The sequence below is a fragment of the Ranitomeya variabilis genome, chromosome 5 (assembly GCF_051348905.1).
Source record: "Ranitomeya variabilis isolate aRanVar5 chromosome 5, aRanVar5.hap1, whole genome shotgun sequence".
NCBI classification, from domain to species: domain Eukaryota; kingdom Metazoa; phylum Chordata; class Amphibia; order Anura; family Dendrobatidae; genus Ranitomeya; species Ranitomeya variabilis.
In genome coordinates, this window is record NC_135236.1 from 484,561,404 (window position 1) to 484,574,460 (window position 13,057).

General features: G+C 47.5%; 1 protein-coding gene across 3 annotated transcripts in view; it reads right to left on the reverse strand.

Annotated features, from left to right (window-relative positions):
* The window catches only part of ELK3 (ETS transcription factor ELK3), a 61,845-nt gene extending 49,947 nt beyond the window's left edge, over positions 1-11,898 (reverse strand). For all 3 annotated transcript variants that reach the window (XM_077265531.1, XM_077265530.1, XM_077265529.1), the window contains exon 1: positions 11,534-11,898. The gene's annotated coding sequence lies outside the window, so the exon portion shown is untranslated. The remainder of the gene's footprint in view (positions 1-11,533) is intronic.
* Between the last annotated feature and the right edge of the window lie 1,159 nt (positions 11,899-13,057).

Below are 13,057 nucleotides of genomic sequence, written 5' to 3' on the forward strand. Positions count from 1 at the left end.
CTGGCAGAGTGGGTACATGAGCTCTCTGGCTGTGCATGTTGGTGGCAGATTATTATATGTATATATTACATATGAGGGCAGGGCACACAGCTGGCACAGTGGGTACATGAGCTCTCTGGCTGTGCATGTTGGTGGCAGATTATTATATGTATATATTACATATGAGGGCAGGGCACACAGCTGGCACAGTGGGTACATGAGCTCTCTGGCTGTGCATGTTGGTGGCAGATTATTATATGTATATATTACATATGAGGGCAGGGCACACAGCTGGCACAGTGGGTACATGAGCTCTCTGGCTGTGCATGTTGGTGGCAGATTATTATATGTATATATTACATATGAGGGCAGGGCACACAGCTGGCACAGTGGGTACATGAGCTCTCTGGCTGTGCATGTTGGCAAATTATATGCATATATTACATATGAGGTCAGGGCACACAGCTGGCACAGTGGGTACATGAGCTCTCTGGCTGTGCATGTTGGTGGCAGGTTATTATATGTATGTATTACATATTAGGGCAGGGCACACAGCTGGCAGAGTGGGTACATGAGCTCTCTGGCTGTGCATGTTGGTGGCAGATTATTATATGTATATATTACATATGAGGGCAGGGCACACAGCTGGCACAGTGGGTACATGAGCTCTCTGGCTGTGCATGTTGGCAGATTATATGTATATATTACATATGAGGGCAGGGCACACAGCTGGCACAGTGGGTACATGAGCTCTCTGGCTGTGCATGTTGGTGGCAGATTATTATATGTATATATTACATATGAGGGCAGGGCACACAGCTGGCACAGTGGGTACATGAGCTCTCTGGCTGTGCATGTTGGTGGCAGATTATTATATGTATATATTACATATGAGGGCAGGGCACACAGCTGGCACAGTGGGTACATGAGCTCTCTGGCTGTGCATGTTGGTGGCAGATTATTATATGTATATATTACATATGAGGGCAGGGCACACAGCTGGCACAGTGGGTACATGAGCTCTCTGGCTGTGCATGTTGGCAGATTATATGTATATATTACATATGAGGGCAGGGCACACAGCTGGCACAGTGGGTACATGAGCTCTCTGGCTGTGCATGTTGGCAGATTATATGTATATATTACATATGAGGGCAGGGCACACAGCTGGCACAGTGGGTACATGAGCTCTCTGGCTATGCATGTTGGTGGCAGATTATTATATGTATATATTACATATGAGGGCAGGGCACACAGCTGGCACAGTGGGTACAAGAGCTCTCTGGCTGTGCATGTTGGTGGCAGATTATTATATGTATATATTACATATGAGGGCAGGGCACACAGCTGGCACAGTGGGTACATGAGCTCTCTGGCTGTGCATGTTGGTGGAAGATTATATGTATATATTACATATGAGGGCAGGGCACACAACTGGCACAGTGGGTACATGAGCTCTCTGGCTGCGCATGTTGGTGGCAAATTATTATATGTATATATTACATATGAGGGCAGGGCACACAGCTGGCACAGTGGGTACATGAGCTCTCTGGCTGTGCATGTTGGTGGCAAATTATTATATGTATATATTACATATGAGGGCAGGGCACACAGCTGGCACAGTGGGTACATGAGCTCTCTGGCTGTGCATGTTGGTGGCAGATTATTATATGTATATATTACATATGAGGGCAGGGCACACAGCTAGCACAGTGGGTACATGAGCTCTCTGGCTGTGCATGTTGGTGGCAGATTATTATATGTATATATTACATATGAGGGCAGGGCACACAGCTGGCACAGTGGGTACATGAGCTCTCTGGCTGTGCATGTTGGTGGCAAATTATTATATGTATATATTACATATGAGGGCAGGGCACACAGCTGGCACAGTGGGTACATGAGCTCTCTGGCTGTGCATGTTGGTGGCAGATTATTATATGTATATATTACATATGAGGGCAGGGCACACAGCTGGCACAGTGGGTACATGAGCTCTCTGGCTGTGCATGTTGGTGGCAGATTATTATATGTATATATTACATATGAGGGCAGGGCACACAGCTGGCACAGTGGGTACATGAGCTCTCTGGCTGTGCATGTTGGTGGCAGATTATTATATGTATATATTACATATGAGGGCAGGGCACACAGCTGGCACAGTGGGTACATGAGCTCTCTGGCTGTGCATGTTGGTGGCAGATTAGTATATGTATATATTACATATTAGGGCAGGGCACACAGCTGGCACAGTGGGTACATGAGCTCTCTGGCTGTGCATGTTGGTGGCAGATTATTATATGTATATATTACATATGAGGGCAGGGCACACAGCTGGCACAGTGGGTACATGAGCTCTCTGGCTGTGCATGTTGGTGGCAGATTATTATATGTATATATTACATATGAGGGCAGGGCACACAGCTGGCACAGTGGGTACATGAGCTCTCTGGCTGTGCATGTTGGTGGCAGATTAGTATATGTATATATTACATATGAGGGCAGGGCACACAGCTGGCACAGTGGGTACATGAGCTCTCTGGCTGTGCATGTTGGTGGCAGATTATTATATGTATATATTACATATGAGGGCAGGGCACACAGCTGGCACAGTGGGTACATGAGCTCGCTGGCTGTGCATGTTGGTGGCAGATTATTATATGTATATATTACATATGAGGGCAGGGCACACAGCTGGCACAGTGGGTACATGAGCTCTCTGGCTGTGCATGTTGGTGGCAGATTATTATATGTATATATTACATATGAGGGCAGGGCACACAGCTGGCACAGTGGGTACATGAGCTCTCTGGCTGTGCATGTTGGTGGCAGATTAGTATATGTATATATTACATATGAGGGCAGGGCACACAGCTGGCACAGTGGGTACATGAGCTCTCTGGCTGTGCATGTTGGTGGCAGATTATTATATGTATATATTACATATGAGGGCAGGGCACACAGCTGGCACAGTGGGTACATGAGCTCTCTGGCTGTGCATGTTGGTGGCAGATTAGTATATGTATATATTACATATGAGGGCAGGGCACACAGCTGGCACAGTGGGTACATGAGCTCTCTGGCTGTGCATGTTGGTGGCAGATTAGTATATGTATATATTACATATGAGGGCAGGGCACACAGCTGGCACAGTGGGTACATGAGCTCTCTGGCTGTGCATGTTGGTGGCAGATTATTATATGTATATATTACATATGAGGGCAGGGCACACAGCTGGCACAGTGGGTACATGAGCTCGCTGGCTGTGCATGTTGGTGGCAGATTATTATATGTATATATTACATATGAGGGCAGGGCACACAGCTGGCACAGTGGGTACATGAGCTCTCTGGCTGTGCATGTTGGTGGCAGATTATTATATGTATATATTACATATGAGGGCAGGGCACACAGCTGGCACAGTGGGTACATGAGCTCTCTGGCTGTGCATGTTGGTGGCAAATTATTATATGTATATATTACATATGAGGGCAGGGCACACAGCTGGCACAGTGGGTACATGAGCTCTCTGGCTGTGCATGTTGGTGGCAGATTATTATATGTATATATTACATATGAGGGCAGGGCACACAGCTGGCACAGTGGGTACATGAGCTCTCTGGCTGTGCATGTTGGTGGCAAATTATTATATGTATATATTACATATGAGGGCAGGGCACACAGCTGGCACAGTGGGTACATGAGCTCTCTGGCTGTGCATGTTGGTGGCAGATTATTATATGTATATATTACATATGAGGGCAGGGCACACAGCTGGCACAGTGGGTACATGAGCTCTCTGGCTGTGCATGTTGGTGGCAGATTATTATATGTATATATTACATATGAGGGCAGGGCACACAGCTGGCACAGTGGGTACATGAGCTCTCTGGCTGTGCATGTTGGTGGCAGATTAGTATATGTATATATTACATATGAGGGCAGGGCACACAGCTGGCACAGTGGGTACATGAGCTCTCTGGCTGTGCATGTTGGTGGCAGATTATTATATGTATATATTACATGAGGGCAGGGCACACAGCTGGCACAGTGGGTACATGAGCTCGCTGGCTGTGCATGTTGGTGGCAGATTATTATATGTATATATTACATATGAGGGCAGGGCACACAGCTGGCACAGTGGGTACATGAGCTCTCTGGCTGTGCATGTTGGTGGCAGATTATTATATGTATATATTACATATGAGGGCAGGGCACACAGCTGGCACAGTGGGTACATGAGCTCTCTGGCTGTGCATGTTGGTGGCAAATTATTATATGTATATATTACATATGAGGGCAGGGCACACAGCTGGCACAGTGGGTACATGAGCTCTCTGGCTGTGCATGTTGGTGGCAGATTATTATATGTATATATTACATATGAGGGCAGGGCACACAGCTGGCACAGTGGGTACATGAGCTCTCTGGCTGTGCATGTTGGTGGCAAATTATTATATGTATATATTACATATGAGGGCAGGGCACACAGCTGGCACAGTGGGTACATGAGCTCTCTGGCTGTGCATGTTGGTGGCAGATTATATGTATATATTACATATGAGGGCAGGGCACACAGCTGGCACAGTGGGTACATGAGCTCTCTGGCTGTGCATGTTGGTGGCAGATTATTATATGTATATATTACATATGAGGGCAGGGCACACAGCTGGCACAGTGGGTACATGAGCTCTCTGGCTGTGCATGTTGGTGGCAAATTATTATATGTATATATTACATATGAGGGCAGGGCACACAGCTGGCACAGTGGGTACATGAGCTCTCTGGCTGTGCATGTTGGTGGCAGATTATTATATGTATATATTACATATGAGGGCAGGGCACACAGCTGGCACAGTGGGTACATGAGCTCGCTGGCTGTGCATGTTGGTGGCAGATTATTATATGTATATATTACATATGAGGGCAGGGCACACAGCTGGCACAGTGGGTACATGAGCTCTCTGGCTGTGCATGTTGGTGGCAGATTATTATATGTATATATTACATATGAGGGCAGGGCACACAGCTGGCACAGTGGGTACATGAGCTCGCTGGCTGTGCATGTTGGTGGCAGATTATTATATGTATATATTACATATGAGGGCAGGGCACACAGCTGGCACAGTGGGTACATGAGCTCGCTGGCTGTGCATGTTGGTGGCAGATTATTATATGTATATATTACATATGAGGGCAGGGCACACAGCTGGCACAGTGGGTACATGAGCTCTCTGGCTGTGCATGTTGGTGGCAGATTATTATATGTATATATTACATATGAGGGCAGGGCACACAGCTGGCACAGTGGGTACATGAGCTCTCTGGCTGTGCATGTTGGTGGCAAATTATTATATGTATATATTACATATGAGGGCAGGGCACACAGCTGGCACAGTGGGTACATGAGCTCTCTGGCTGTGCATGTTGGTGGCAGATTATTATATGTATATATTACATATGAGGGCAGGGCACACAGCTGGCACAGTGGGTACATGAGCTCTCTGGCTGTGCATGTTGGTGGCAGATTATTATATGTATATATTACATATGAGGGCAGGGCACACAGCTGGCACAGTGGGTACATGAGCTCTCTGGCTGTGCATGTTGGTGGCAAATTATTATATGTATATATTACATATGAGGGCAGGGCACACAGCTGGCACAGTGGGTACATGAGCTCTCTGGCTGTGCATGTTGGTGGCAGATTATTATATGTATATATTACATATGAGGGCAGGGCACACAGCTGGCACAGTGGGTACATGAGCTCTCTGGCTGTGCATGTTGGTGGCAGATTATTATATGTATATATTACATATGAGGGCAGGGCACACAGCTGGCACAGTGGGTACATGAGCTCTCTGGCTGTGCATGTTGGTGGCAGATTATTATATGTATATATTACATATGAGGGCAGGGCACACAGCTGGCACAGTGGGTACATGAGCTCTCTGGCTGTGCATGTTGGTGGCAGATTAGTATATGTATATATTACATATTAGGGCAGGGCACACAGCTGGCACAGTGGGTACATGAGCTCTCTGGCTGTGCATGTTGGTGGCAGATTATTATATGTATATATTACATATGAGGGCAGGGCACACAGCTGGCACAGTGGATACATGAGCTCTCTGGCTGTGCATGTTGGTGGCAGATTAGTATATGTATATATTACATATGAGGGCAGGGCACACAGCTGGCACAGTGGGTACATGAGCTCTCTGGCTGTGCATGTTGGTGGCAGATTATTATATGTATATATTACATATGAGGGCAGGGCACACAGCTGGCACAGTGGGTACATGAGCTCGCTGGCTGTGCATGTTGGTGGCAGATTATTATATGTATATATTACATATGAGGGCAGGGCACACAGCTGGCACAGTGGGTACATGAGCTCTCTGGCTGTGCATGTTGGTGGCAGATTATTATATGTATATATTACATATGAGGGCAGGGCACACAGCTGGCACAGTGGGTACATGAGCTCTCTGGCTGTGCATGTTGGTGGCAAATTATTATATGTATATATTACATATGAGGGCAGGGCACACAGCTGGCACAGTGGGTACATGAGCTCTCTGGCTGTGCATGTTGGTGGCAGATTATTATATGTATATATTACATATGAGGGCAGGGCACACAGCTGGCACAGTGGGTACATGAGCTCTCTGGCTGTGCATGTTGGTGGCAGATTAGTATATGTATATATTACATATGAGGGCAGGGCACACAGCTGGCACAGTGGGTACATGAGCTCTCTGGCTGTGCATGTTGGTGGCAGATTAGTATATGTATATATTACATATGAGGGCAGGGCACACAGCTGGCACAGTGGGTACATGAGCTCTCTGGCTGTGCATGTTGGTGGCAGATTATTATATGTATATATTACATATGAGGGCAGGGCACACAGCTGGCACAGTGGGTACATGAGCTCGCTGGCTGTGCATGTTGGTGGCAGATTATTATATGTATATATTACATATGAGGGCAGGGCACACAGCTGGCACAGTGGGTACATGAGCTCTCTGGCTGTGCATGTTGGTGGCAGATTATTATATGTATATATTACATATGAGGGCAGGGCACACAGCTGGCACAGTGGGTACATGAGCTCTCTGGCTGTGCATGTTGGTGGCAGATTATTATATGTATATATTACATATGAGGGCAGGGCACACAGCTGGCACAGTGGGTACATGAGCTCTCTGGCTGTGCATGTTGGTGGCAGATTATTATATGTATATATTACATATGAGGGCAGGGCACACAGCTGGCACAGTGGGTACATGAGCTCTCTGGCTGTGCATGTTGGTGGCAAATTATTATATGTATATATTACATATGAGGGCAGGGCACACAGCTGGCACAGTGGGTACATGAGCTCTCTGGCTGTGCATGTTGGTGGCAGATTATTATATGTATATATTACATATGAGGGCAGGGCACACAGCTGGCACAGTGGGTACATGAGCTCTCTGGCTGTGCATGTTGGTGGCAGATTATTATATGTATATATTACATATGAGGGCAGGGCACACAGCTGGCACAGTGGGTACATGAGCTCTCTGGCTGTGCATGTTGGTGGCAGATTATTATATGTATATATTACATATGAGGGCAGGGCACACAGCTGGCACAGTGGGTACATGAGCTCTCTGGCTGTGCATGTTGGTGGCAGATTAGTATATGTATATATTACATATTAGGGCAGGGCACACAGCTGGCACAGTGGGTACATGAGCTCTCTGGCTGTGCATGTTGGTGGCAGATTATTATATGTATATATTACATATGAGGGCAGGGCACACAGCTGGCACAGTGGATACATGAGCTCTCTGGCTGTGCATGTTGGTGGCAGATTAGTATATGTATATATTACATATGAGGGCAGGGCACACAGCTGGCACAGTGGGTACATGAGCTCTCTGGCTGTGCATGTTGGTGGCAGATTATTATATGTATATATTACATATGAGGGCAGGGCACACAGCTGGCACAGTGGGTACATGAGCTCGCTGGCTGTGCATGTTGGTGGCAGATTATTATATGTATATATTACATATGAGGGCAGGGCACACAGCTGGCACAGTGGGTACATGAGCTCTCTGGCTGTGCATGTTGGTGGCAGATTATTATATGTATATATTACATATGAGGGCAGGGCACACAGCTGGCACAGTGGGTACATGAGCTCTCTGGCTGTGCATGTTGGTGGCAAATTATTATATGTATATATTACATATGAGGGCAGGGCACACAGCTGGCACAGTGGGTACATGAGCTCTCTGGCTGTGCATGTTGGTGGCAGATTATTATATGTATATATTACATATGAGGGCAGGGCACACAGCTGGCACAGTGGGTACATGAGCTCTCTGGCTGTGCATGTTGGTGGCAGATTATTATATGTATATATTACATATGAGGGCAGGGCACACAGCTGGCACAGTGGGTACATGAGCTCTCTGGCTGTGCATGTTGGTGGCAAATTATTATATGTATATATTACATATGAGGGCAGGGCACACAGCTGGCACAGTGGGTACATGAGCTCTCTGGCTGTGCATGTTGGTGGCAGATTATTATATGTATATATTACATATGAGGGCAGGGCACACAGCTGGCACAGTGGGTACATGAGCTCTCTGGCTGTGCATGTTGGTGGCAGATTATTATATGTATATATTACATATGAGGGCAGGGCACACAGCTGGCACAGTGGGTACATGAGCTCTCTGGCTGTGCATGTTGGTGGCAGATTATTATATGTATATATTACATATGAGGGCAGGGCACACAGCTGGCACATTGGTACATGAGCTCTCTGGCTGTGCATGTTGGTGGCAGATTAGTATATGTATATATTACATATTAGGGCAGGGCACACAGCTGGCACAGTGGGTACATGAGCTCTCTGGCTGTGCATGTTGGTGGCAGATTATTATATGTATATATTACATATGAGGGCAGGGCACACAGCTGGCACAGTGGGTACATGAGCTCTCTGGCTGTGCATGTTGGTGGCAGATTAGTATATGTATATATTACATATGAGGGCAGGGCACACAGCTGGCACAGTGGGTACATGAGCTCTCTGGCTGTGCATGTTGGTGGCAGATTATTATATGTATATATTACATATGAGGGCAGGGCACACAGCTGGCACAGTGGGTACATGAGCTCGCTGGCTGTGCATGTTGGTGGCAGATTATTATATGTATATATTACATATGAGGGCAGGGCACACAGCTGGCACAGTGGGTACATGAGCTCTCTGGCTGTGCATGTTGGTGGCAGATTATTATATGTATATATTACATATGAGGGCAGGGCACACAGCTGGCACAGTGGGTACATGAGCTCTCTGGCTGTGCATGTTGGTGGCAAATTATTATATGTATATATTACATATGAGGGCAGGGCACACAGCTGGCACAGTGGGTACATGAGCTCTCTGGCTGTGCATGTTGGTGGCAGATTATTATATGTATATATTACATATGAGGGCAGGGCACACAGCTGGCACAGTGGGTACATGAGCTCTCTGGCTGTGCATGTTGGTGGCAGATTATTATATGTATATATTACATATGAGGGCAGGGCACACAGCTGGCACAGTGGGTACATGAGCTCTCTGGCTGTGCATGTTGGTGGCAAATTATTATATGTATATATTACATATGAGGGCAGGGCACACAGCTGGCACAGTGGGTACATGAGCTCTCTGGCTGTGCATGTTGGTGGCAGATTATTATATGTATATATTACATATGAGGGCAGGGCACACAGCTGGCACAGTGGGTACATGAGCTCGCTGGCTGTGCATGTTGGTGGCAGATTATTATATGTATATATTACATATGAGGGCAGGGCACACAGCTGGCACAGTGGGTACATGAGCTCTCTGGCTGTGCATGTTGGTGGCAGATTATTATATGTATATATTACATATGAGGGCAGGGCACACAGCTGGCACAGTGGGTACATGAGCTCGCTGGCTGTGCATGTTGGTGGCAGATTATTATATGTATATATTACATATGAGGGCAGGGCACACAGCTGGCACAGTGGGTACATGAGCTCGCTGGCTGTGCATGTTGGTGGCAGATTATTATATGTATATATTACATATGAGGGCAGGGCACACAGCTGGCACAGTGGGTACATGAGCTCTCTGGCTGTGCATGTTGGTGGCAGAGCTCCTCTATGAGCCACACAAACCCTCCAGTGTTTGGGGAGCGGAAACTCCTAATGAGATTAGTTGCTATAGGCAGACATTACTGAGCCATGACTAAATGCGCTCTCTTCCTGCAGCCAGTGGAAAATTCAAGGGAACTTTTTCCCCGGCAGCATCAGGTCCTGTAACCTTATAAAATAGAAAGCCTCCCATCCAAAAACAACAGTGCAGCCTTCTCCTCTCCCTCCCTGGCTCGGGCGCGATATTACATGGCCCGAGCCTCAGAGACCCTGCGAAGACTACAAAGGCGGCTGCACATGCAAGAACCTGAGGAGAAGGAAACCACAGAGTCTCTTTGTGCGCTCACTGACTCATTCTCAAGATGTTGTCTGCTGCCAGCTCCCGGCCGGAAGCGCATGGCAATTAGTCTTGTGTTTCCAGACAGGACGGACTCACAACTCTGAGGAAAACGCGCTGCTCTGGCTCCGTGTGCTGATTCCACAGACATGATGGATTCCCCATGCCAGACGCGAGCAGATGCCCAGCCATTAGCAGTGGAGGCTCTCCCGTCAGAGATGCCAAGTGCTCATGATGCCACCCTTGGCCCATAGTCACAGGTTGTCATTGATGGCATTTTATTACTGTGACAACAGTAATAAAAGAGACCCCTGGCACACATGCCCAGTCAGGTGTAAGAGACTCCCTCCTCACATGGCAGCAGTGCCAACCAGGACGGTAGTGCCAACCACTTGCTGATGTCCTCATCACACATGCCAGTTGCCCATCAATATCACCAGTCCTGATGCCAGTCTGTATTATCAGGATGTCTCTGGCACACATATAATTGGATGAGAGGAGGTTCTCACAGCTGGCAGTCATAAATGGTACCCAGTGACAAACATGCCAAGTACCAGTGTTGATGCCCAGACACTAGTATGACTTACACACATTGTTGGTTCTGCCAGTGCAGACTCCTCCTACACTGGCATTATAAGTGATGCCCAGTCTCTATGAGACTCCCCTGGCACCAGCAGTGATGCCCAGTCAGTAAGAAATTCCCCTGGCACCGGCAGTGATGCCCAGTACATCAGGACAATACTCCTGAGCGACCCTTCCCTGGGCATTATGTCATGCCAGTCACAGTAATAAAACACTGGTGACTCCTCAGCGCCCACCCAGAGTAATGTAAGGGGTCTTCAGCTGCTGTCTCGTTAATTCCATGCCGTTTATTAACACAAATGAATGCAAATCATGCAAAGTGTAAGAAAGGAAAGTTGGTGAGTGAGCCAGCAGCCCCTCCTCCATCCTACATACAGCAAAGAGACGAAGAACAGCAGAAGTGCAACTAGTGCCACATAAGATACATACCCAGACTGGCGCTGCACCCTGGCACCTCTCTGCTGGGCTACTGTCTAGGAAGGTGGCACAATCCCTGGCTGCTCCATGCTGTCAGTCTGCTCTCTGCTGGAAGGAGATCCTGATTTCTGCTCTTTTTCTCTGGGCTGTGTTAATGTGAGTGTGTGTGTGAGCAGGAAGTTGGAGCAGTCAGACAGAGAGCCGGCTCACTTCCTTTCCTGCATTATTCCCCAGGCGGTTTGCAGTCTGTGTAAACAGGCTTTTCCTCCCTCTCCTCTCTCCGGCCACTGATGTTCAGCATGGTTGTAATATAAGACACACACATAGTAAAACAGCAACAACACAAAAGCTACAAGTGCTCCATCTGGCTGCTGTTCTCCCCTGCCTCACAGGGGCGGAGTCCATGCAGGCTACACCACAGTCCTCACAACATCAGGGGCAGGGGTGTATTCACACCTGGGGCCCTAAAACCCCTCTGCCCCAAGAGCACTGTTGCGTAATAACTGGAGATTGAGCTGTGAGAGCCCGGCCCTGGTACCAGGTCCTGAATGCTGCCAGCAACACCTCTGGTCATATATCAAAAAGGAATCCCATAAATAGCAATCCCCTAATACATGCCAGAGCGTACTATACTACAGGATTTATTTTACTCACTTATATAGCGCCATTAATTCCGCAGACATCATCATTATCACTGTCCCCACTGGGGCTCACAATTCCCTATCAGTATGTCCTATCAGTATGTCTTTAGACAAGTGTGGGAGGAAACTGGGAAACCCGGATGAAAGCAACACAAACACGGGGAGAACATTCAGCGTATGTGTCCACGTTCAGGATTGCCTCAGGATTTGGTCAGGATTTTATGCAGGTAAAATCCTGACCAAATCTGCACCTGAGGTCACTGGCAGGTCACCTGCGTTGTTCTTGCGTTGTTTCAGCAATGCAAGGACATGCTGCGTTCTTAAAAGACGCGCCGCATGTCCGTTTCCGCGGGTCTGCCGCACGCGTCTTTTAATGCATAGTGGAGACGGGATTTCATGAAATCCCCTCCACTATGCTGTAACATCTGGACGCTGCGTGTTTGACGCTGCGGCTCTACGCAGCTTCAAACACGCAGCGTTTCCTGAACGTGGAAACATACCCTCAAACTCCTTTAAAACATGCAGATAATTCTTTGGATTACAGCTAAAGATGATGTGAATCCGACCCAGGAGCCACATTTATGATCTGTGGCCACCGTTTAAGGTGATGGACATATAGTCCACATTCCCCCTTGAAGAAACAAGTGTTGTTATGTTGCGTAATGTGACCTGTGATGTGCGATAATGATGTTGATAATGAAAATTGATTGACAGTAGGGATGGGGAGTTAAGATGAAGGGAAAGAGACCGTTTCCTGTTGAAACATGAGATGAGTGTCCCTAGAAGTGAGAAGATTCTGGGAGAGAGATTTCGTGATTCGGAGTAGAAACGAGGAAGAGTGACCGAGACCGAGAGTGATTTATCGGAGACCGGTCCTGCGAGAGGACGCCTACCA